Source organism: Eschrichtius robustus, chromosome 1, assembly GCF_028021215.1.
Source record: "Eschrichtius robustus isolate mEscRob2 chromosome 1, mEscRob2.pri, whole genome shotgun sequence".
Taxonomy (NCBI): Eukaryota; Metazoa; Chordata; class Mammalia; order Artiodactyla; family Eschrichtiidae; genus Eschrichtius; species Eschrichtius robustus.
Window position 1 is genome coordinate 114909824 of NC_090824.1, and position 24078 is coordinate 114933901.

At 43.8% G+C, this 24078-nt stretch overlaps 1 pseudogene; it reads right to left on the reverse strand.

Moving 5' to 3' along the window:
- Positions 1-18190: 18190 nt before the first annotated feature.
- LOC137759698 (peptidyl-prolyl cis-trans isomerase A pseudogene) lies at positions 18191-18691 on the reverse strand (annotated as a pseudogene).
- Positions 18692-24078: the final 5387 nt, after the last annotated feature.

Consider the following 24078-nt stretch of genomic DNA (forward strand, 5'->3'; position numbering starts at 1 on the left):
GCACCCACTATGTGCAAAGTACTCTGTTATTGACAATAGGGATTTGGATAAATAAGATGTGGTCCCCGCCCTCCAGAGTGTTCACCTTAGGGAGGGACACACACCACTGTCTGTGACGTAAGCTGGTTTGGGATGACAGGAAGGAGGAAAGCCTGAGCTGGGTCTTGCTGACTGATCAGCTGGATTCTGAAAGGCAGCAGTGGGTGGAGGGGAGGGAGGTCAACTGCAGGAAACCTAGGATAAAGGCACATGACAGGAAGCATTCAAAGTGTGTTTAGTGAAAGGCATGTAGTCTGGGAGGTGGGTAATGATTTGGATGTAAGGATAGCTTTAGGAGAAGATGAGCTGCAGTGGAAGCAGTGACTGGGGCTTTGAATGCCAGGCTGAAGAATCTGGGCTGCCTTGTATATGTGGTTTAGAGCCATTGAAAACTGGCTGGGTCCTGCCATGAGCTGAAGCTCTGTTCTCCCTACCACGTGGTGTGTTTGGAGAACTGGGGTGAGGAGCGTAGACCCAGCCATGGTCCGTTTGCACAAGGGATCCAGAATTCTAGACTTCAGGGGGTGCTACTTTCGGTGCTAGCTCTGATGGGAGACACTTCCTATAACCCTGTAAATGTTGTAGGGATAGGGGACATTGGTAGCCCATAATTTTGGTTTTGGAGCACCTAGGAAATACCCCTGGGGATTCTTGTGATGATTTGGGAGGATCTGGAGGGGTCTGCAGGTCCTGCAGAGTGGGTGGGGGTAGAGCCAGAGAAATGCTTTTGCGTGCATGTCACTGTCTCCCTGGGAAGCCGCGGTTAGGAGAAGAGGAGGGGGGTTCAGAGGGCAGTGAACTAGGGAGAAAAGAAGGGGAATGATGACCAACGCTTTGTGGAGCCATGGTGGTGGAGATGCGGCCCTTTGACACATCCCATTGTGGGGGTTGGTGAACTTGTTTGGTCTCAGCACAAGGTTGATGCTAACCCTTTAGCATCAACTTTGGAGGTTGACGCCTCCAAAGGTCACCTCCAAAAGGTATGGGGGCAAATACAGTGAGCTCTTTGTTACCTTTGACTTGAGCAGCAAACACCCTAGGAGACACCATTGGTCTAGTAGCTATTAAAAATTTGTTGGTATCTTTAAAAGCCTGGGGATTAGCCAATGAGCTTCCTCCTGTCACAGAAAGGACTAAGGAAGATTTGAAGGAAGAGCTGGCCTCTCCCCTTTCCTCCTGGGTCTGCTAGACAAACAGGTGCTGGCAGCTTACGTACCCACTTTTGGCCTGGAAATGTGAAGAGTTAGCAAAGGGGAAGTGGGAGGACCCTTTAATTCTGTATGATAACCTGAGAGCGCTGTGGAGAATGGGTATGAAAAGGCTGAGGGCTTATTTCAGTTGAGGCCTTTTGCATTTCAACGCCCTGATCTTGCATTCTCACAGCAGCACCCTCTCCGATAACGCTCAACACATCCACTTAAGTAACTCGATTACTCTCGCAGGCGCTTTTACATAATGCACTTCCCATCAGGTTGGGTGCTCAATCATTCAGCACGGGACCCAGCGTCTCTCCTCTAATATCACTTTACACACAGCTAACGAACACGGGTTCCCAACAAGTGACTGCACCAGTCAATAAAGGACGGCACAATCCTACCTGCCCACGCTGCTGCCACTGCCTCTGGAGACAATTAGCCTGCTCCTTCCCAGGTGCTGCGGGAATATATTTCCCAAAGTGGTTCTCCTGCTCACCCTGGGGTTATCGTTCTCTCGTTCTCCTTCTTTGCAGAGGGCATGCAAAACAGAGAGGCTGTGGCAGTTCCTCTGACAGGCTAGACAGGTTAGCGCTGGGAGCTGGGGACATGATTTAAATTCACCATCCAACTCCAGCGCCTTAATCCAAGCAAAGGAGTGTGTGGTAGATGTGAGGAACCCCCGCGATTCCTGATGCTCTGAAAAGCAAGGAAGCTGCTGAGAGAACAGACTGGTGTGTATATCACCCCCTTTCCTCTTCTAGTCTCATGGATTGAATTGTTACATGACAGGTACAAGATCCAGGAATAAATGAAAGTGCACGCTCCCTGTTTGCACGAGTCCTTTCTCCTGCTCACCCCTGCCATGAAATCATGCTGGGAGTCATGATGCAGCAACAATCTCTGTTTGGATGGCTTTAGGCAGGAAAACTCACCAACATCCTAGTTTGCTCTCCTCCTGTGGAATTTCTGCCCTGCCTCTCACCCAGCACTGAGAGGACCAAATGATAAAACGTCTGTGAAAACACTTTGTGAAACTAAAGCTCTGCACAGATATATGTTTTGAGTGATAATGTGGGGAAGTGGAAATGATAGCTAGATGTCAGCAGGTTAGAGCCCTAAATTATTTTCTGTTCAGCTCTGCCACTTGCTAGCTCAGGAGCCTTGGACACGTCACCTCACTGACATGGGACTGTTTTCTCATCCAGAAACTGGGGAAGATAAAGCCTATTTCATAAAATTGTTTGAAAATTAAGAGGTGATATGTGTGAAGAGTTAGAAAACTGTGGAGTATTGTACACATGGAAGGAATAATTTGTTATTGCCTATGTTGATTTAATTGTGGCCTTAATCCAGCTGTCCCTGGCCCTTGGGTATTTCATTTGCATTTTATTGTTTTCCACTAGTTTTTATGCTGCTCTTTCTTTAGTTTGAAAAAAGCCTCCTCTCTGTTTTAAGTCTTCTCAATGAGATAATAAGCTTCTCAGGCAGAGCCTGCATGGTTAGGTCTGCAGTGGGTTCTTCAGCAGCAGCTATCATCCCATTGAAGGATTTGTATACAGCCAGTGCTTAATAAATGCTGCAGATCCACTGAAGTCACTTGAGCACTCAGATCCACGTTCTGAAATGTTACCTCATTTCTAAGAAAGATGCTAGTGGTCTGACTCAAGGAAAGAAATAAAAAAGTGAGCCTAGAGAGTTATTCTTTGATGTTCTCTTCTTTCCTTGATGTTCTTTTTCTTGATTCAATGAATGAGTCTGGTTCCCTAAGCCAATTATGAGAGTCAGTCACTCATCACAAGTTCTCTCCCAACGAGGGAGTAAAGTCTTTAATGATGGGGCCTTGTTGTAACTAATGGAATGGGACTGGAAGAGATATCTCTTGAGTAAAACTTATAATCTCTGTTCCAGTCTAATATAGCATCTTAAACTCAAAGATGCAATAGGATTAAAATTCCTTTATTTCTCCAGATTGGAAATATCAATGCTTTTGAAACTTTAAGGCTACAAATCCATTGTATTTATATATAGTTTTGAGCTGGATCAATTTCTATAGGCACTAGTTATGGTATGTATTGTGAATTTTGTGCCTGGGGTGAGATTGCTAACAGCAACTCTCCACTTCAATCTATTAATTGCTTATTGAGTTCCTAGGAGGTGGAAAACACTGTGCTGAACTTGTGGGAGACATAGAGAAGGGGGAGATATGGGCCCTGCACCCACATTAACTCCTACCCACCCAGGGTCTGCATCGCAGTAGGTAGGGGAGCTGGAGGTATGTTCCTTTGCAATTATCAATAAATGCTTTCTCTCAGCATGCGGAGGCTGAGAGAATCAAACCCCACGACTTCATACCTCCATGCTTTATTTCCTAGAGTCCAAGCCTTGGTACAGAGAGTCATGCCTCTTTTCCTGATTCCTCCACAATGACACTGGTCACAATAACCTTTGGCAAGTTTCTGACTTGTCAAAGGGATTTCTACGATGACTGACAGCATCGTTGATGTTGAAAAATCATGGATTAGAAAGATAACAGCAGTAAAAGGAGATGGGGAAGGTTAGGATTGGAAAGGGAGCAAATGTGGTAGGGTCAAGGAAAACTGTATCTGGTTGAAGGTAATTTATGTACTCCTGATCATTTTAAGACATTTCCCAAGGCTGAGTTGATGTTTTTTCCCCTCTGCCTTCCTCCATCTCTAATCTATTTCATCAAGTCACTGCGTGGAGGCCTGGAATGCCCTCAGATTCACTACTATTAGCTATTAGATAGAGATTCCAACCATAAATAGACTCAAATCCAAAGTTATTTCAATGTTCCCACAAAGACATAGTTTCTTTAATTATGAAAGGTCATTGTCATACCCTCCAGGAATACCGGCCAGCTGTGCAAAAGTCTGCTGCTGCCTCTAGAACTTCTCCTCTTGCGGCTTCACATCTGGAACCTTCCCTAACCAGATCCAGGCAGTCTTCCGGGAGCCCGGGACCTCGGCTGGTGGCTGATCCCAGGGCAACCACAGCCTCTCACAGAGGCGTCTCACGTTAACCAGCCGACCACTGCTGCGTACGTAACACAGACCCTCCTCTGCGTGTGGACACTGTCACTACCACCACAGAGGAGCTCACGGGGTGGCAGGTGTTAGGTGGCTGGCGGGTCTTCGGTGGCTGGCGATGGTCTGAACGTTCTGCGCAGGCGCGGCCCCGCCCTGTGAACTCCCGCGGAAGGTCTCGCGTGGTTACACGCTCTCTACTCCTGCAGAGATCCTGAGGAGACTGAAAAGGAGGCCGCTGCTGACAAGGCTGTGACGCCGGAGGCATCTCAGAGACAACGGGCTGCGCCAACTCCCAAATTACTGCTTCTCAACCCTGGGTGGCGGGCTGGTCTGAAGGCGTGTGGGTAGGAGCTGCAGCCCGCCACTCGGGACTGGACCGCGGCTCCACCACTCAGGCCACACAACGGGCAGGAACAACTACTGACTGGTCTTAAGCTGGCCTTCCACAGACTCGTAAACAGAAACTGGAAATAAGGCTGACAGAAAATAAACGGTCCTTTAAAAAAAAAAGAAACAGAGCAAGGCCCAGACAGTGGGAGTTTGAGAAGGGAAAGCCTTGAGTGAGGAAGGCCTCCCGAGGGGCTAGCCTGAACTGGAAGGGACTGCCAACGCCTGCTATCTCAGAGCCGCGGTGGCCGCTGAGTGAGCGCCTCTGTGGTGGGAGTGACAGTGTCCACACGCAAAGGAGGGTCTCTGTTACGCAGCAGTGGTTGGCGGGTTAACGTGAGACGCCTCTGTGAGAGGCTGTGGTTGCCCTGGGATCAGCCACCAGCCGAGGTCCCGGGCTCCCGGAAGACTGCCTGGATCTGGTTAGGGAAGGTTCCAGATGTGAAGCCGCAAGAGGAGAAGCTCTAGCGGCAGCAGCAGACTTCAGCACAGCTGGCGGGCCGGTATTCCTGGAGGATATGACACTGACCTCAGCCGGGTTTTTAATGGCAACAGTGGCAGGAGCAGAAGCTTCTCCCAGATTCTCTTTAGATTTATGATGTAGATGTCATCACTTTTCCTTTTGTAGACGTACTGTTCCATTTGGAATTCAACCACCTCGGTTGGTTTCTGCTGCAAGGAATTTGAGGACATCAAGGGCTCTGCACATTGTGAAAGTTTCGTTTTAAGTTACCGCAGGAACCTAGAACAATGCCGTATGGACCCCTCCATGGGAAGCGCAAAAAGGCCTTGCTCTATTTTTTGTGAAGATCTCTTAGCTTTCACATGATAACTCTCCAACTGATTGAGCACTTAGGCTCTACTTTATTCTTGTCTTCTTTGGCCAAGGACCTTCAACCACGCCCTGTGGTGTTGTCGACTCCTCATCACCCCAGCTGCTACACAGGTTAATACCCCTCGTCAAGTGTGGCTTCTGCAGCTGGACATGATATTCCAGGTGGGTGACCAGTGTGGAGCAGGGACTCTCGCTGACCTTGTTCTGTACATTATGTCCAGGTATATAGCTTGATATCCCTTATAGGAGCTTTCTGAAACTTTTATAAAGATGTCTATGGAAGGGAGATAGTTTCAGAAAGCAGAGATCAGAAACATAGGACCCTTAGAATGTTAGTGTTAACATCCTTAAACTGGAGAAATTTTCACAGGAAAAGAAATCCCCATAAGAATACTATAATTGTGAATTTGTATCTCCAAAGAGTTTTAGATTGGAAAGTCATCCTGAGGAGGTTCTTTTTTTTTTTTTTTTAAATTTTTATTAGGGTATAATTGCTTTACAATGGTGTGTCAGTTTCTGCTTTTATAACAAAGTGAATCAGCTATACCTATACACATACCCCCATATTTCCTCCCTCTTGCGTCTCCCTCCCACCCTCCCTATCCCACCCCTCTAGGTGGTCACAAAGCACCGAGCTGCTCTCCCTGTGCTATGCGGCTGCTTCCCACTAGCCATCTATTTTACATTCGGTAGTGTATATATGTCCATGCCACTCTCTCACTTCGTCCCAGCTTACCCCTCCCCCTCCCCGTGTCCTGAGGAGGTTCTTGTAAAATGTTTATAGTTATACCAGACATGCCTTGTCTATACAGAATTTCTTGGACTGACCTATGTGTTTCCCTCTTAGAAATTTACCCAACTCTTCTACCACGGAAAGTCTGGGTTACACTACTGTGGTGGTTTCAGATTGGTCAGTTCCATGGCATTGGGTGAAATTCTCCTGGAATATGCAGCTTTCTTCTATAAAGGGGAAGAATGTGGGTGGAAGCTGGAGTATTGAAAGAGCTCAGAATCAGAGGATGGCCTCTGGGAGTAGCTTCAGGAAGCCTCAGGAATGACTGGGGCTCCAATGAGATAATGGGAGTAAAAGCCACAGACCACAGGTATGAAGTTCTATGAACATATAAGGAGTGCAGTATTGTGAGCAGGCTCTTGTCCAGTGTGGTAGGGCGGGTGCTAAGAAGCTTTGCAGTCTGCTCTGGTTCTTATACTATAGAGCTCCTACCCGGTTTCCCCTTTGCCGTATTCTAATCCTAATTGCTACCTTGGACAAGTTGCTTAAACTTTAAGCCATGTTTTTCTTGTTGCTACAGAGATTATTTTACTACTAATGATTGTAACTCCTTCTCCATGTTTCTTCCAACCCCTCCCCTGCTCTTATAGATAGTTCTGGAAGTGTGTATCCTAGGCACTGGTAATCATTATCACCTTCCTGTGGCCTCCATGGTGCGAAGTCCGGGACATCTATCTATGACAGTGCTGTCCTGGGCAGAGTGGAGGAGGGGCTATTTATTATTAGGTTTTGACCAAATTCCTTGAGTCATAGGCAGTATGGAGTGGTCAGGGCCACCCTGACCTGCACCCCATGCCTTCTTTTTTTTTTTTTATTTATATATATATATATATATATTTTAACAGATTATTTTTTACATTTATTTATTTATTTATTTTTGGCTGTGTTGGGTCTTCGTTTCTGTGTGAGGGCTTTCTCTAGTTGTGGCAAGCGGGGGTCACTCTTCATCGTGGTGCGCGGGCCTCTCACTATCGCGGCCTCTCTTGTTGCGGAGCACAGGCTCCAGACGCGCAGGCTCAGTAATCGTGGCTCACGGGCCTAGTTGCTCCGTGGCATGTGGGATCTTCCTAGACCAGGGCTCGAACCCATGTCTCCTGCATTGGCAGGCAGATTCTCAACCACTGCGCCACCAGGGAAGCCCACCCCATGCCTTCTTACCCTGCAAGCAGTGGCATGAGATTGGGGGTGGGGTGTAGGGTACGGACACTGTTTCTCTTTTCTCTGGAGGAAGGGTAACCAAGGAAGTTTGAAGTGTCCTTGGATACACTGCCAAGGTCTGCCTCTCCCATAAGCATGGGGCCAGGAGAAGGAACTGGGCTCACTGGGTGACGCCCAGAGGTCAGAGCAACCCACCACGTCCTCCTTCCTGAGTGAATGTGGTGGTTTCCCTGGGACCCATATAGGGAGAGTACTTCCGTGATGCCAGTGCACTCAGTAGCTTCTAATTCAGCCAAGCCAAACCTTCAACATAAATCATCCTTGTCCCAGACATTTGCTTTTTACCCAACAAAGTCATCAGATCCTTACCTGGAGTTATGCAAGAAATGTTTTAAAGGAACCCTGTGAAATGAATTCCTTTTCCCCCTGTTTCCTTCCCTGGCCCCTCTACAATCCCCATTGTTCAGCAAGGGATTACTGCACAAACCAGGCAACCTTTCTTTCACTCAACAAAGAAATTTAGCGATCTCTGAGGCTGTGTCACCTTGCCAGCAGAAACACTGAATGGCAATAGCGCTGAGAGTCGACACTAATAGCCGACACCAAATTAAACTGCCAGACTCAGTGTGATGTAGCTCTGTCACCTCTTGACACTTCTGATGTGAGTACAGGGGCTTCTGCAGGAAATTCATCAGCTGTAGTTCATGACGCATCATCTTTACATATCTGTCCATCTACATTTGTCAGCAACGGGCAATTCTCAGATGACTTCAGTGATTGTATACAGATTGCACTACCTCCAGACATAGTAACCACGGTTTTAACTCTTAGGGCTCCTTTAGCTCTACCTTCCCTGCTGACAAGGCCTGGTTACTGGTGTTGCCATTCTCCTTGTGTTTCAGGTGGTGATTGACAAAGGATGATTAAGAAGGTCTCCTTTCTTTTTTCCTACTAACCAGTATCTCAAATTCGTTCCTTCTTTCCAAGTTAGCTATTCTGTGGATGCATGTTTTCTTTGATGTGTATTTCTAGAGTGTCATCTAAAAACGTGTATTTGCTCATTAATGGCTTCATTTACCATTGCCCTGATGGGGAAAATTATGTTTAGTACAGGCTCATCTTGATAATCAAACTTGTTTGCTTCCCAGTGGAAAATGTCTTTGATTTTTCCGTGCCTTCCTGGCAGATCATTTTAGTATAGTAATAGCTGCTAATGTGCCAAGATCAGCGGCTTGCTGATTTAAAAAATATTTTTAGACCCTTAAAATTCTCAGTGGTTATTACCACCTTAGGTATTTATTTCACACATTTGTTTACATCTTCAAGTTTCTACACACTCTGAGGAGTAAGTTAAGTTGCTTTTCAGGGGATGCAAATGTGTTTTTTCCCTTGCGTGTCTTCCTAATATGATTCTGTAGAGAATAGTCTCAAATATATAAATAGTGGTGAGGACATGGGTGTCTCCAGCTTTTGGTATCATAGTACAAGCTGTATTTAAAAAAAACTTTTTTTGGGGGGATTCATTGCAATGATACTACTCTCCATATGCATTTCTCCAGAATGATGACTACACTTTTTCACAAACCACATGTGCGTGTTTATTTTTTGTTTTTGTTTTAAGGAGAATGAGCTTTTCAGTGGTAAGGACGATGCTTTCTTGTTTTTAATTCATTGATAATAGAGCATTTGCTGTTGTTGCCATAGTGACGGGGAAACGCTGTCCCATGCTGGCTCATGAGGGCCATTCTAAGGCCAAGAGTAGTGCTGTCCCTCAGGTTGTAAGATTCATCTGGTAGTTGCTCTTCTTGGGACACCTAGTCACTTCCTTGGATTTTGGGCCACTGATGAGGTTCATCGTGTGTTTGAAGACACCCTGCGAGGATACCTCTGGTGGCTGTGGTCAGTTGTGAGGCCATCTTGAGGGTGGTAGGGGTGTGAGAGTGTAGCAGGGGGTACGCCCAGTGCACTAACTAGAGGTGGCGATCCATCCAGAATGGACTTTCTAAGGCAGGTGAAATTCCTGTTTAAATTTCTTGAAATAGTCTGAATTTAGCTTTAAACTAATCTGGGGATGGGTGAGTAGAGGTGGTGATGGCAAGTAGAGATGAAATAAGATTTACTAGGAATTTATAGTGTTGAAGCTGGGTGATGAATATATGGGGTTCATTAAACTATTCTCTCTGCTTTTGTATATGTTTTAAAATCCCTACAATACAAAGTTAAAAAATGATATTCAGTTTCTTGAAGTGGTAGGTTATGACTCCGTAAAATGAAATTACATTGATTTGATTATTGTTAATGATCTTGCATTGTTTAATAGATGAATCCATATCAAGCATCTTTAATCCTAATTTTATGTTGATCTCAAAAAGGATTCAATGTGGACTCTATTTTCTGAGTTCCTTTTGGACTTCTCTATTTTCACAAAACCACTGGTTTTGGTGTCAGCCTTAAGCGTAGGTCAGCTCCACACTGCCTAAGGGAAGCCTGACATTTGATATACTTACCCAGGGTATTGCCTGGTACTTCAAGAAAATAAGGATCCCCCTCCACACCCCTTCACTCTAGAGTTCTCCTGACAATTGTGGCTATGGAGAAGGGGCATTCTGAGAGGGGATAGGGGGAGGCAGTGCTCACAAGACTGTATCCACATGAATCATGTTTTTATACCTATGTCACCCCATTTGAGTTTTATTCCTGTTCTTCAAAGTGCTGTCTTGATTCAGAAAGCAAGACACCATTACTTTTAATAAGGCTGGTCTTTACATCAAGGAGGATCATGTCATGTAAGGTTTATGGCATAACAGTAAGATTAAATATCTCACACAGTCCAAATTTCACATGGGTTTCATGAATGAATGAATTTTAAGGAGAGCATGCTTAGGATGAATTCACAGAACACAGTTCTTGACTAATACACAAGACTATACTGTAATACAGCCCAAAGCAGGAACACATTCCTGCTTACTCAGAACCATTGTGGTAAGGTCAAGTCCCAGTATATCGAGCCAGCCTGAGAGAAAACAGCAAATGAAGTGGTGGGAAAAAATGCTTTGAATCTAACTTATAACTCCTATCTTAAACATATTTGGATAGAAGGTACCTAGGACATTTTTGTAAAATGATAGATATCTCAGCAATAAGACAGCTGTGAGAATCCAGTTTATATGATTTGAGATTGCTCTGCTTAAATATACATTTGAGATGCTTGTGAAACATGGAGTTATTGGAATAAGTCACGGGGTAAAAACAAATTGAGACTGGCTACTTAAGGCTATGTTTCAGAGGCTGTGACTTGAAGTGGCTGAGGTAAACAGCTCACTCAGCTGGGGATTATAATGGGACTGCTGACAACCCTCACTAATTAGGATGCTCTCAGGCAGCTCTGTAATGGCTGCGGGGAGCAGCTATCAGTAAACAGTGTTACATTCGGGGGGGTCACTGCATCGGGTGTCTCTCTGCACAGCAGAGACTTCACTTGCCTTGCTCCTAGCAGTCATCTTGCTTCCAGCTCTTTCTTTAACACCCCAAGGATCTCAATGCCCTTCTCCAAGAGACACAAAGAATTCTGAGCTTACCAGCAGTCTCCTCCGCGCGGGCAGAAGGTGAAAGATGACACCTGCAAACACACAAACTAATTATAACCCTATTTAGTTCCTGTGGGTGAATCTCTCTGTCCATCCCCTTTGCCCTTTCCCACATTTAATTCCTGTTTGGTGCAGAGGGAAGGATTATTTCTGGAAACCAGCCTTTCCCCTCCAGTTCTCCCCCCAGCTGCCAAACACAGGCAGTCATCCTGTGGTAATTAACAATCTCATCGTGAGGAGTACATCTTACGGTACTCTTGGTCAGGTAAATTTTAAATTAGCTCAGTTAAAACGGGTCATAAGACACAATGCTGCCACGTCTGTTAGCTTCTGGACCTCTGCCAATACACCACACTATTTCGGGAGCTAGGCTTCTGGCAAAAGGAATCATTACCCAGAGATTATGGGCAGGAAGGGTGGTGTGGGGGACACCCAGTAATGGTGGCTTTCTCTCGTTCTGGCTTCACTTTCAAGTTCTGGGGTGATAAATGAAGGGTTAGAGAGGACTGACTGCCGGCAGGGTAGGGTATGGGGATGCTGAGGGAGTGCTGAGGGACCTATCACTGAGGTCACTGTCCCTGCCATCACCCGGGATTTCTGGGGAAAGGCTGCTGCTAGGTTCACTCTTGGTTTCCCAATGGCCCTGAAGAGGATGGAAGGGCTTCTCAGACACTGCAGAGAGTGGTTTGACCTCCCCAGGCCATGCTCTCAGAATGAGATCGAGTGGAGAAAGACGGGGGGCTCCAGGCCCTTCTTGGGCAGAACATCTGGATGACTTTGAGCAAGTCACTTTCTACTTTCTTGTCCTGTTTCTTCACCTACTGATTGAAGAGGTTGGGCAGTAGGACTCCTGAAGTCCTTCCTGTCTCAAACATCTTGTGACTCTGGCATTCTCTGCAAACCAGTGGAGTTGACCTGGGATGTTTTCCTGACTCTCTAGAGACAGCTGTGGGTGCTGTGGGCTCTGTGGGCCCAGGCTGGTGCCCTCCTTTGGGTGATGTTTAAGGCATGGCTGCCTCTGGTTCTGAAAATACATCTTTCTAAGATTTTTCTGGCTACTTTTGATGTTCTGAGCCTGCAGGGAGCAAGGAATTCAGCACAAAATAACCCACTGTGTACTGAATGCCAAGAGAGGAACATTTAACTTCAAAAAGATATGCAAACAAGCATGTTTTTTAAAGGACTTACAGTGTGCCACAGCAGTTTTCCTGGAGTATGTGTGTGTGTACTGTGGGGAGGGGTACAGGATAGATTACTGCCATGAACAAAATACTCTCTCTGCCCTTAAGCAGTTTGCAATATAATGGAGATCAAAGCAGGCTCAAAGAATTCCAGGGAGTGAAAAGAAATAAAGATGGAGGGTTGAGTTTGAGCTGAAGTGTCCAGTAGAAAAATTTGAAATTGGAATGAGAGTGGAGGAGAAACTTTTAAAAGCATAATGGTATTAGAGTCCCACCTAGATCTGGGATGGGAAGCAGTTGGTGGCTCTTGATCTTGAGGCACTGGTATTGCTAAGGATTCCACAGCTTTACAACTTCTGGGTGTAATTTATTAAGCAAGGGGGTCTGTGAAATGTAATTTTAAGCCTCTCAGACTCTGTGATACACAGCTGGGGGATGGGAGAATGACCGTAGGAGGTGATAAACAGCTTGGATTGGATCCACAGGGCAATGAGAAACCACTTTGGTACATTAAAGTGTGGGTTGGTGTGCTCATCACATCATCAGAAAAAAGAACTTTGGCAGTGGTCAGAAGGTATGATGGAAGAGACGGTCATAGGCGTAAGACTAATAAAATAACAACAGCTCAGATCACAGAAGATGAGATCTACAAAATTTGTGAAATTTTAAAGTCAAGAGATAAAAGAAAAATATCATCCATATTGAAATATATGCAATATTTGTTTGAAAATAGTCATGTACAGATGGATGGTTAAGAAAAAAAAAAAACAATAGCTACCATCTATTGAATTTTTATTATATGCCAGGTATGTTTTACTTATGTTAAATGTTATCTCATTATCCTCACAACAATCCTATGTGGTAGGTATTGTGAACCCAATTTACATATGAAGAAACTAAGTCTAAGAGACATTAAGTGACTTGCCCAAGATACACAGTTAACAACCATGGAGGATCAGGTTACAAATGGGGGAGGGTCCTTCCTCGGAGTCTAGACTTGTCTGATTCCAACTCTTATTCCCTATGAATATAACCTGATTTGTTCATGAAACGTTATGTTAATATTTTCCAGTAATTTTAAAGAAAAATATGAATTTTGAAGCATTTTAAGGTCGATGAGTAAAACATTTAAGGTAAGATGTTAATGCAATACTACCAAGACCCAGTGCCCTTCAAATGATTTCTGAAAACCACTGACAGATATGTAATCATCATCAGCATAGCTATTGCCATTAAGTGCAAACATCAGAGGACAGACATCCTTCAAGAACTGGAGGAAGATTAATTTATGACCCTGAAAGGAGACTGCCATTTTCACAAGGGAAGGAAGGAATTCAGGTGGACTTCCCTGTGTTGACTTTTGATCTAGAGATTCAAGGAAGTGTTCCTGACTTCCTGCTATGGCTTCAAAAGACCCAGAGTAGAAGGGGAACTGAAAGTAAGGTCTTTTTTTGAAAACAAGTGCTTTTCATGCCAACGTGACATGGAAAGAGTTTTCTTTTGTATTAAAAATAATATTGACATCTTTGTCTCTGCTCAAGTTTTTGTCTGACTCACAGTAAACTGGAAAAAAATGAAGATGATGATTCCTTAATGTTTCGTAGTTGGCAGCGCCATGTATAATAAAATTAAAAATGATTAAAGGTAAATTCAGTGACAAAATGGGTGATTTAAGTGCATTTTTCCTTTAAATGACTACAAAAAGTTCTTGTATCTCCTTGACTACTAACGTAGAACTTTCTGGTATTGGGCGTTGTAGGTTCCTGGAATGATACGATTCTTTAGGTTGTGCAGAATTTTCTCCCTGGAGACTTGAAAACTAGTTTCTCATCTGAGATAGTTTATAGGTAACCTTCTTTATGAGGAGGAGGGGAGACCAAGTGGTCCCATTGGGTTTCTTTCTGCTTTTATAAAATGATAACACCATGTCATACTGTGTACTTTACCATTTATTTTTTCCACCTATATCAGTCTTGGGCTTAGGCATGAAGAGCAGAGTCCACTCTGACTAGTTAAAGCAAGACAGGGATTGACATAAAGGATATTGAAGGTGGGGAAGAAACACACTTGGGGTCAAGCTTCTAGGATGATTACCCACACCCAGCTGCAGAAAGTGGCCTGATGGGAAAGCCTGGAAGCTGTTGAGTACCAGATGATGCTAGGAAGCCAAAGTTACTGCAAGTGCTAAAGCCACCAGCCCTGCTGCCAGTTTTGTGCTAGAAATTCTACCTTGAACTACCAGAAAACCTCCACAGGCATTGCTACCTCCACCACCCCAAACTACATGTCTCTGCCACTCCTTTCTCCAGGAGCAAGGGACATCCCATCAGCCTGTCATCAGCATTGCATACTTCCCCCAAACAGTGTCATCTTTGTGTGCTTGATTGGCAGAGCCTAAACCTCAGACCTGTGTCCTAGCTGCAAGGGAGGCTGGGCATTTGTGTTCTACTTTGGGGAGGTTGGATTCACAATGTGGGGATTTCCCCAGACACAGGAAGTTGATTCAAAAGCTAATGGGCCCTGTGAATGTGGCAGATGTCACTACTCCATCCCAGCCAACTTCCTGCCTCCAATATATGAAGGAGTGACATGTGGGCAAGAAAAGACCAGAGGAAACTTTTATCAAGAAGCTCTGTAGCAGATGTGGTGGGTGTGCCACCCATATCCATTGGAATGTACCATATTATGGTGCTCTGTTGCTTCCAGCTGCCAGCATCTGCATCTCTTCGCCCAGGGTGGGAGTGCTGGGGGAATTAACACAGCCTCCATCAACTGTCAATCAATCACTGAGCTCAGCTCCCTTGCCCCTTGGGTGGGATAACCCAGTGGCTCTTGTTTTACACAGTGTCCCAGAGTTTCTCCCTGGGAATAAACCCCAGTTGTTCACGGTGTAGGTGGCTTGCTATCTGACCCTTTATTGCTTCCTTCCCTGCCAGGTCTCACTTTGTCACTTGCCTACAGGTGTTTCCTATGCCTCACAAGTATACACCCTGTGCCTCATTTGGGGTCTGCCTCAAGGGGATCCCATGCTAAGGTGACCTTTTTTGCCCTAGGTGCTCTAACATTCTGAGTTAATTCTTTACAGTTTTTTTTTTTTAAATTCTTCTTTTTTTTTTTTTTTAAAGATTATTATTTTTTTAAATTTTATTTACTTATTTATTTATTTATGGCTGTGTTGAGTCTTCATTTCTGTGCGAGGGCTTTCTCTAGTTGCGGCAAGTGGGGGTCACTCTTCATCGCGGTGCGCGGGCCTCTCACTATCGCGGCCTCTTGTTGCAGAGCACAGGCTCAAGACGCGCAGGCTCAGTAATTGTGGCTCATGGGCCCAGTTGCTCTTCGGCATGTGTGATCTTCCCAGACCAGGGCTCGAACCCGTGTCGCCTGCATTGGCAGGCAGATTCTCAACCACTGCGCCACCAGGGAAGCCCCCTTTACAGTGTTTAATGAGGAAAGTGAGGCTCGGTTACCAGCCTGACTTTCATAGACGACTTCCTCACTCACTGACCGTGAAGTCTGTCGTGGAGTAGGCTGCTCCAGGGCAGGGCTATACCTTCAGGTCTTCAGGCTTGGCCACAAGAGCCCTCACAGCTTCTCCCTGCTGCCCCCGGCAATAGTTCAGCTGACAGAAAATCACTCCTAGGACCGTCCTCTGTACAAATTGCTGCTAAAACACTTTAAAAGAGTTCATCTCACTTCTCTCAGAGCTCTTCTCTGTTCCTTTCCAGGTGGCAGAAGACAAAAGAGACAGGATAAAGCAGAACAATTTTGAGCCCTTACAATGCCAAAAAATATAGGCTCTCTGCCTCTTAAGACTAGATTCTCTTTCAACAGAGGGAGGTAATTTCCACTTTGCTCTACAAGAATAAATAAAGCAATCACCATTCTGTCAGTTTTCTAGCTTGGCATTCTTTCAGCTGATTTTATATCCAGCAGTGCAGCTGTCGACAGAGCCTTAGCTAGGCTGAGCTACCTGCAAACCTTTCCAACGTACCTCCATAGGAACATTGGAAATTCTTTTCTTTTCAATTTTTTTTAAGAGCTATTCTTTTTTTTTTTTAATTAATTAATTTATTTTTTTGGTTGTGTTGGGTCTTCGTTTCTGTGCGAGGGCTTTCTCCAGTTGTGGCAAGCGGGGGCCACTCTTCATCACGGTGCGCAGGCCTCTCACCATCGTGGCCTCTCTTGTTGCGGAGCACAGGCTCCAGACGCGCAGGCTCAGTAGTTGTGGCTCACGGGCCTAGTTGCTCCGCGGCATGTGGGATCCTCCCAGACCAGGGCTCGAACCCATGTCCCCTGCATTAGCAGGCAGATTCTCAACCACTGCACCACCAGGGAAGCCCGGAAACTCTTTTCTGAGAGAGCCTGCATACTATAAAAATCAGAAAATGTGTACATAGCTTTTGAACATGGAATGGAACAGAGTTTCAGGACCCCTTCAAAGCATGCTTTTATAAAATAGCTTGAACACATGGAGAAAAATCCCTTTCCTAAAGTTGCTTTCCACGGGCCCTCTCTCTCCTGGCTCAAGCTGCTGACCGGCCCTTCCACCCCTTTATGTGTGTATGGGCTTCCCGTGCTCCTGCCCCTTTGCTTTTTCCAGATATAAAAGTCAAACACTCCTACTGCTGTTCCTTTTCTCTGAAAACACTTGACCCGTGAGTTTCACAAACACTCTGTTTTCAAGTTGTGGAAAATGGAGGCATAGAAGAGAGAAGTGATGTCTTTAGAGTTATTCATGGTGCGGAGGGAAGGAGAGCTGCCTTAGAAAATGCTCCCTTAGGAACCAGACAGAAAGGCTTTCATGCCACTTAGTGCTTGAAAAGAACCACTAGAAGGGGCCAGTGTGGAGGGCGCTTGAGGAGGAATTTGACAAGTACTGCAGAGTATAAGGTTTTGTTTTTTCCTTTCTGCAAATTATTTTTTGGAAAATAAGGAGTTTTCTTATAGCTATTTAGTCAATACCAGATTTCTGTTGAACGCCTACTATGCGCTAGACAATGCTCTAAACCAGGGGTCAGCAAACTTTTTCTGTAAAGGGCCAGATAGTAAATATTTTAGGCTTTGCAAGTTATACAGTCTCTGTCACAACTGTTCATTTCTGCTGTTACAGAGCAAAACCAGCCATAGACAATACACAAATTAATAGGCCTGACAGTGTTCCAATAAAACTGTTTATAAAACCTATGTTCACAGATTTGGCCCATAGGCCATACTTGTTGATCCCTGCTCTAGGCACTGGGGATACAATAGTTCAGAAAACAGTATCCTTGCCTTCAAAGAATCTACATTCTGATATAAATTCTACTTTAAAATCTAAATCTTTACCAACAGGCATTTGTGGTTTGGGCTAAGCATTCAGCTACGGTATTGTACACGGATTCAAAACAGGCCTAGATGGAAGTGAAGATGGCCTGCCCTAGAAATTTGTGTGAAGTGACCCAAAAAGTGGCTCTAAAAAGATGTCAAACATGCTTATGATTAGTTTTATTAAAATTACTTCATGTAACGTGAAATTGGCAAAGAAGAAATATTTGTAAATTGGTAATTCTAGATTGATTCTGTGGATGTAATTTAAATATGTATGTGAATGAAATTAAAATACTAGCTTTCTCTAAGCAGAAATTTGACTATTTAATTCACATTCTGGAAATCATATATTCAAGTTGGCTAAAATACTTTTTGGGGACCCTCTCTTTGCGGAAATGGGAGATGCCTTCTATTTCATCTCCTGAGCTATCATCCTCTTCTCATTCCTTTTTTTTCTGTTTAGTTTTTATTTCATAGTCATAAAGTTAATTTTGCAATCCAGCTAAACTTGGAGAGGGATAAGGAAAATATGGAACCCAAAGAACTGCAGTGGGAGCACAAAGATTATAGGGTATTTCGAGCAGATGGGGGTGAAGGGGTGCTCTCCTGAGCTACAGAAAGAATGGTCTGGTGGTTAAGATAAAACACAAGTCAAATTTATTAGATTTGTCCACAGTCAGCAGTGGTGATCTTCTTGCTGGTCTTGCCATTCCTGGACCCAAAGTACTCCATGACTTCCACAATATTCATTCCCTCTTTCACCTTGCCAAAGACCACAGGTTTGCCATCCAACCACTCAGTCTTGGCAGTGCAGATGAAAAACTGGGAACAGCTTGTGTTGGTTCTAGCATTTGCCATGGACAAGATGCCAGGACCCATATGCTTCAGGATGAAACTCTTAGCAAATTTCTCCGCATAGATGGACTTACCACCAAGTGCCATTATGGTGTGTGAAGTCACAACCCTGGCACATAAATCCTGGAATTACAGTATTCTGTGACAGCAGGAACCTTTATAAACAAATCCTTTCTCCCCAGTGCTCAGAGCACGGAAATTTTCTGCTATCTTTGGAACTTTGTCTGCAAAGAGCTTGAAGGAGACACAGCCCAAGGGCTCACCGTCAATGGCAATGTTGAAGAACACGGTGGGGTTGACCATGGCTGGACAGTGGGAGAGGCTCCAGACGGCAGCGTCTGCAAGGCCCTCTTCTCATTCCTTGATCCAGCTTTCTCCCTGCTTCTACTCTTGCTCCCATACCCCCCACATTCCACTCTCTATAAACCTGTCAGAGTGGTTATTTTAACATAGAAATCAGATCATGTGCCTTTCCTGCTTAGGACCCTCAAATGGCTTCCCCCCACATTTGGAATACTATCCAAAGTCCTTCTCCTGGCCCACCAAAGCCATCAAAACCTGGCACTCACCTCCCTTTCCCGCCGGTTTCCCACCTTTCTCTCCTCCCTTACTCTGATCCTGCCTCACTCACCTCCTTGCTGGTCTTTGACTCAAGGCCTTATTTTGCCCTCTTTCTGCATGATGCTTCCTCAGGTCTCCATGTGACTGGCTCCCTCACTTCATGCAGGTCTCTACTTGATCATCTCCTCAGGGCGATCCCCAACTGCCCTATCTAAAGAGACCCCTAGGCACTCTCTGTCTCCTTGATCTGCTTCTTTCTTTTCATAGCACTCATTATTCTCTGCCTTTGTTATGTGCATTATTTGCATATTTGCCAGTCTCCCCCACTGGAATGCAAGCTCCATGAGGGCTTTGTCCTTTTTTTTTGTTTTTTAAAATGCTGAATTCTCAGTGCCTAGAATAGTGCTTTGCATATAGTAGACAGTCAATAAATATTGAATAAATGAATAAATAAGTGAATGACTATATGCTATCTATTAAGTACCAGTTATGGACCAGGCATTATTCCTGCTTCTTCAATGTATAGTGTTATGTAACTTCTTTTGCATATGTTAGTTCATGTGTGATATAGAATGAATAGATCCCACTTTAGTGCAAATAGGTTATAAATGTCATTTGAGGGTATAAAATCAATTAAAAGAAAAAAGAACTTTTATTTGCCTTGTGAGTCTCTACATAACTGAGGCATAGACTCTGTTTTATCTTTGGTTAAGTCCCCCTTTTCTCAGTATTCCAGGGCTGATCAGCCTCTTTCTCTCTTCCCTGAGGGTAATAAGAAAATGTATGAGTTCTCCCCATGCTTTCTGCATTTTATGTGCAGACTTCTTTTTCAGTTCTCTCTGTAGAATTGGGATTCCCTTAATACATTTTTCCAGGGATTTGCCATCAGTTTGGATGCCCAGGACAAGGCAATTAATTCCACAGTGACTAAGCCCAAAGCCCTAGTATGACCCCTCCTTTGACCTAGAGAACCCTTTGGATTGTTAACCTGTGTTTCTTAAGCTAATGTTTCCCTCAATGTTTGCTACTACTTTTTGCTTTAAGACTCAGACATGTGGCCTGAATTCACTGACTTATTTTATTTCAAAATTTCATTTGGTGTCTGTATTGAAGTGTGCTGATGTGGAGCACCTGATCAAAAGCTGGGACCTTAGCTACGAACTATGACAGTCACAGAGCTCAAAACTGGCAGATAATTTCTTCTTTATCTTGAAGAATTATTGGCTGGTGGCTGAGTCCCTTTACAGAGAAGGTTGTGTATGGTACGGTGACTTCTTCATTTGATGCTCCCTTTCCTCTGTCCCTGTGCTCACTTCATCCTTCATCCAGTTCATCCCATTGGCAGCTCTTCCCATCTCACCATTGACCTTTGCCTCCTCCACATGTTCACTTTTTTTTAAAAATTAATTTTTATTGGAGTATAGTTGATTTACAATGTTGTGTTAGTTTCTACTGTGCAGCAAAATGAATCAGCTATACATATACATATATCTCCTCTTTTTTGGATTTCCTTCCCATTTAGGTCACCACAGTGCATTGAGTAGAGTTCCCTGTGCTATACAGTATGTTCTCATTAGTTGTCTATTTTATACATAGTATCAATAGTGTATATGTGTCAATCCCAATCTCCCAGTTCCTCCCACCACTCCCCTTCCCCCTTGGTATCTGTACATTTGTTCTCTACGTCTGTGTCTCTGTTTCTGCTTTGCAAATAAGATCATCTATACCATTTTTCTAGATTCCATATATATACGTTAATATATGATATTTGTTTTTCTCTTTTTGACTTACTTCACTCTGTATGATACTCTCTAGGTCCATTCATGTCTCTACAAATGACCCAATTTCGTTCCTCTTTATGGCTGAGTAATATTCCATTGTATATATGTGCCACATCTTCTTTATCCATTCATCTGTCGATGGACACTTAGGTTGCTTCCATTTCCTGGCTATTGTAAATAGAGCTGCAATGATCCACGTGTTCACTTTGAATGATCACATGGCCTCTCCATTGTCTTCTCCTTTCCAGGCATTATTTTCTCACCTTTAGGCTCATTCAGTTATTTCATGTTGATGCGCCCATCTTCCAAATGATGCCTCATGCTCTTCATGTGAGTCCAGCATTAATCTTGATGATGATTCCCAAGTCCATGAGGGATTTCTTTCACCCCATGGGCCAGGCCACATTCTAACTCTATGGCTTCCTTTTTTCATATCTCTTTGAAAGCTTTCTTTCTGAGAAGCATGTCGTTTTGAACTCGTTCATTCCTCCTCTAGTGTGGGCTTCAATTGTTTGGAATCTCCAATACAATTTCTTTTTTAGGTACTCTCAGTAAGTATCCTGCAAGTAAGTTTACTTGCTCTTTGCACACAGATGTCACTAGGATTTAACTCCTAGAAAAATGTGTTTCTGGGATGAAGCAAACCTTCCCCACACCATGATATCCTGCTTGTCTCTGGCTCTTGCTGATTTGCCAAAGGAATACTTATGCCTCTGTGTCCTCATCAAGATAAGGTGGCTTGGGCATAGGAGATACAACTTTTTGGATTTTAATGCTGACTTGGTCATTGCCATTCTCTGCAGTTTTTGAGAGGTAATGCTTTTTAGGGCTGAATTACCTTCTCAGTAAATGTGCCATTAGAAAGGGCTAAGTTTGCTAAATGAGTACTCTTTCTTTTTAATTTGACAGATTTTCCTTAGAGTTTGTTTTAAAAATTATGAATGTTATAGCAATGTTTTCCTTAGATTTATCATGAAATGGTAAATGCTTGCAAAAATTTTTGGGACATCATGCAGAAATGTATAAAGAATCAGCACTAAAAACAAAACAACAAAAACAATTCAATCATAATTTCACCCCCAAGAGGCAGACACTGTTAACATTTTGGCATTTTTTTCTTTCATCATTTTTCTAATTTGATGACGTGGTTCAGTGCAACTCTTTCTACCAAAAGTTAGCAACCCACAAATGATATGATACTAAGCATAAACCTTGAAAGATTTGCCATTGCCTACCACTTTATTTTTATAATTTATTTATTTATTAAATGATAATGCATTTTCTCTTTTATTTATTTGGTTGTGCCGTGTCTTAGTTGCGGCTCCAGTGCTCCTTAGTTGTGGCTCTCCGGCTCCTTAGATGCAGCACATGGGCTCCTTAGTTGTGGCATGTGAACTCTTTTTTTTTTTTTTTTTTCATGTGAACTCTTAGTTGCAGCATGCATGTGGGATCTAGTTCCCTGACCAGGGATCAAACCCGGGCCCCCTGCATTGGGACCGTGGAGTCTTTTCCACTGCACCACCAGGGAAGTCCCTTGCCTATCACTTTAAATACACATTTTAATTCAAATCACTTCCCTTGTAGTTGGAGTAGATATCAGTGCTGGAAGGGATCTTACTCACTTTCCAGTCGGACTGCTCTTAATTGATGCTTGAATCTCCCATAGTTTTCCTAGAAAGTGCCAGAAAGTTTCTGTTTGCTGGGTTCCGACCTATGCTCTGTATTCTTTCTCCTGGAATGAGTTTCCCCATTGCCTGTAGGTTTAAATGATTCCTTCTCTCACGTGCCTTTCCTAAAGCCTTATTTAATCCCTTTGTGTAGATATTTTTGGTTTATTCTTTCATACATTTATTTATTTATTCATTTCAGTAGGACAATACTCTGAACCTAGAATACAACGTTTGTGAAAGCTTGATGGTGAGTGAAATTTTTTATTTTAAAGCTAATAGCAGTTTTCTGTTTTTCAGAGGTAGAGATTTTATATTGTGGACGACAGGAAGACTGTACTCTTTCTTTTTCTTTTGGTCTGGGGACTCTGACATTTTACTATGCCTTTGGTAATGCAAAGGTAAAGTGCAGATCCTGATTGGAAAGGACAAGTTGAGACTTCATGGACTTTGGAGTAATGATGGCTCACACCAGGTTTTATGGGTCTTCCTTGTTGTAACTCCCCTCTGGTACCCCCAAGCCTTGGGTAAAACTCTGCTGAACAAGACAGTTTGCCTAAGACCATGTGTTGGGAAATTAAAGGAGAGTCAGTGTCCTCACTTAAGAATTGGCACTGAGAGTACTCAGGTGGCCTGGAGAAGCTGGCCATGCCAAGCAGTGACCCACAGAGAAGCCTAGAGTATTATTCCAGATCTGTATGTGACAAGTGACAGCCAGATGACCCCTGTGATACAAATATATCTCTCAGACCTACTTTCCCCCCCACCTCGAAATACATGGGTAGGGAAACCAGGGTAAGGACTGGACTTTGTAGGAAGCAGGATAAAGAAGAACAAGGAGGTTACACCAGTGAAACAAGGAAACGAAAGGAAAGGACATTTCCAGGACAAGAGAATGAAGACTGCTTGTATTCAACAAGTATTTGTTGAGCACCTGCTGTGTGTTGGCACTGTGCATTGGCACTGGGAATGCAAAGATGTCTAAGACACAGTTTCTGTCCTGATAAAACTCACAGTAACATGCAGTGAATTATCTTGATGGTAACATGAAAATACAACACAACAGGGCAAATGTAATAAAGGTATATACATGACACCACTTGACTATGAAGGATGGGACATCTGACTCTGCCTAAGAAGGTGGGAAGGCTCAGGAAAAGTTCAAGGAGGTGGTGAGGTTTAAGCTGAGTCTTAAAGGATGAACAGGAGCTTAGACAAGATGGTGAAATAAACTTCAGGCAAAGGGAAGAACGTGAGCTTATATTGAGGTATGAAAGAGCATGGTTTGGGGGGGAGGTGCAGTAGTTTAGTAGAGAGGAAAGTAGAAAGCCTGGTTGGAGTGGGGGATTAGGTACAGGAGACAGGTGGGAGGAGTGTCTAGAGCAGTAGGCAAGAGCTTATATGAGACACTAAGGTCTTTGCCTTATATGTACATAATGAAGTATAAATTTTAAAAATGTATGCCAGAGAGTTACTTGAGCTACTATGCCTTTAAAAAGAAACTATTCTGTCCTGTAAAGGACGTCTTAGGTCAGAATCCCTAGAAACAGAGCCTGAGATGGGGATTCTTGTATAAGTGATTTATTGAAGGGGGGCTCTCAGGGGAAAATACTTTAAGGCAGTGAGGGAAGTGGGATGGGGCAGGGGAAGAAGCTGGTCAAAAATGTGGTTTCAGGAAGAATCT